The 2645-nt window shown below is 34.5% G+C and overlaps 1 long non-coding RNA gene across 1 annotated transcript; it reads right to left on the bottom strand.

Moving 5' to 3' along the window:
- Positions 1–984: 984 nt before the first annotated feature.
- On the bottom strand, positions 985–2418 carry LOC145820436 (uncharacterized). Its single transcript, XR_014361983.1, has 2 exons — positions 1999–2418; positions 985–1399 (listed from the first exon to the last, which is right to left on the bottom strand). It is a non-coding gene; the product is annotated as an uncharacterized LOC145820436 (long non-coding RNA).
- Between the last annotated feature and the right edge of the window lie 227 nt (positions 2419–2645).

Raw genomic sequence — 2645 nt, 5'->3', positions numbered from 1 at the left:
TTAAAAAGTGAATATTTTTGATCATCAAAATGAGACCTGAAAATGAGACAATGACTATTGTGCCCTGTATAGCACCCACCCCAATTCCCTTTTATACACTTTGTATACATATACATCAAAATTAATGACCATCCAATAATTACACAAAATCACAACTACCATTTTTTGAATCATCCAAATCACTTATCTCAACTATACCATGCATTACACAATTAGAGCTAAATCCCCATAGGAGTGAGCACGGGCGGTGGCCTGCCTAACCCATCCCAGTTTTTAAAAAGTTTGTGATTTATATTTTATCCCGAAAGTTGGACTTAGTTAAATTGTTAGACCCATTTATGGTCCACGTGGCACCTAAAATTAGGACTTCCAATTTAGTTTACTTTTAAATATAGGTAAGTTTAGGTGAGTCAAAATGAATTGTGCAATAAAACAACACAATTCAACTCCATATATTTAATAAGTAGATTGAATTGAATTGGGCAAGTTGAACAAATCAATCCAACTAATCCATTCATTTTATTAATTTCTTTTGTCTAATGGTGGTGAGGTGGTATAGTGGAGGAGGTGGCAATGGTGGAGTGGTGGTAGAGGGGATAGTGCAGGAAATTGTGGCATGGTGGTGAAGGAGGTAGTGGTGGGGGCGGGGGGTGGGGGTGGGGGTGGAAAAAGAAGGCATTGGTGGAGGTGGAGGTGGTAGGTGAGGTGGATGTGGATGTGGATGTGGTAGGGTAGTATAGGAGGTGCTAGTGGTGGTGATAGTGTTGAGGTGGAGGTGGTATCTTGGTGGTGGTAGTGGAAGAGAATGAGGTGGTGCTAGTGCTGAGGTGGGTAGGAGTAGTGGTGTAATGGAGGTGCTGATGGTGTGGTGAATCTAGTGGTTGTGAAGGTGATGGTGAGAGTGGGGTGGTGAGGGATATACATTATATGGTTTCATTTAGAATACTTCTTTCAAAATACTATTATACACACTCCACTGTTATCAGAAAAGGTTATTAGATTTTGACGATATCAATTATGAAGCATTGTGATTATGTTACAAAGGGAACACACCATAATAGAAGTCCGTCTTAACTATTGTCCTTATATTACAAATCATTAAGGGCCCTTGGCACTTAAATCCAATTTAAAAATTTTTGAAGCTAAAATGACAAAATAATTTGAAAGACCATATTACTCTTGTATATCTATTTATATCCACTTCCCATCTATTTGTCCATATTATTTATCTGTCCAAGTATCATCTATTTATTTGTTCATATGTCATCCTCTATTTGTCCACATGTCACTTATATGTCAAACTATCTATTCATGTCACCACCACAACACTAGTTGCTACTACCGACGACTTTTCGAGCATTTTTTTGATGGCTGCACCGATGGTCTAGTGGTGATCTACCTACAATGGTGTAAAAATGGAAAAATAAATAAATCAAAACAATGGTTTGTTTTTCTTACCAAACTATTACATTAATCATGTTTTTATATCCATAAAAGATCAATCCTTATTTCCCTTAGAAATAGACTTATCATCAATAAACCCAATAAAGTCGTGAACCATGTTTAAAAATAAAATGTAATAAAATAAAATAAATAAAAAGTTCATTGATACGAAAATTGATGAATACGAATCATAGAAGATCTCACTAACATATGATAAAAAAAAAATTCATTCATCAAAGTACAAAAGATAGACCCGATTTACCACTCTTAAAAATATTAAAAAATTAAAACAAAAAATTGTTATGAAAAGAAAAATTTATCACCAAATTTTTTTACTACTAGACATGAAGTTGTAAGGTCCACATGAGTAAATACCCAGGACTGAAGTCTTCATGCGTAAGAGTAAAAAAATAACCAAAGGCATACCCATAAACTAGGGATTCATGTCTTTATGCCTTCATCAATTGGTAGTACCATGGCAATACCCAAATATACCATATCAAACTGAAGTGCTTCATAAATAAATAACTACAAGCGAGAGAGTTGGGAATTTACAGGGAAGTATGACAACACAATTGGAGCTCCTGATGATTTTGTTGCTTTCCTTTTGGGTTTCTCCGACGAACGAGCTTTCAAGTTTTGGCCATTGGCATCGTCAGAGATGCGTGGTGACCACGATGATGGCATGATGCAACTGAAAATAGCTGAGAGGAGAACCATTGCTTTTGTTCTTGAAAGGGTTGTTGAAGATGTGAAGACAGAGCAAACAAGAAAATGAATGGGAACTCGCTAATAGGTGATGGAATGATGATTATTGTTAATTTATTTATAGTAAAAAAAAAAAGAATTTGTTTGTTAGTCAATTTGCTTGCAGATGAAGAGTACCTACCACCCATTATTTTTGTGATCTTGGTCACGATTTGCTTATTTTTAAACTTTGGTTGCGTGTATGTATTATTTATTTATCAAAAAGATAAGAAAGAATGAGAATAATAGAAGTTCTTTTTGAAGAAAACGTTTGCGTTTAGATTAGGAATGCTCGCTGATTGAATTGAGTTGCGTTGCTTTCCATTCGTTATTCATTTAAATTTATGTTTTATTTAGTTTATTGAAATGAGTTGTAATCAAATAAAATGATCATTCTTTAAGTTCTTGTATGGAATGATTTTTTTTTTTTTAAATTGTGAATGATGATTCCATTT

The sequence above is a fragment of the Camellia sinensis genome, chromosome 2, assembly GCF_055761805.1.
Source record: "Camellia sinensis isolate YWXY chromosome 2, ASM5576180v1, whole genome shotgun sequence".
Taxonomy (NCBI): Eukaryota; Viridiplantae; Streptophyta; class Magnoliopsida; order Ericales; family Theaceae; genus Camellia; species Camellia sinensis.
The sequence above is the reverse complement of the archived record's forward strand: the minus strand, read 5'-3'. Positions and strand labels throughout refer to the sequence as shown.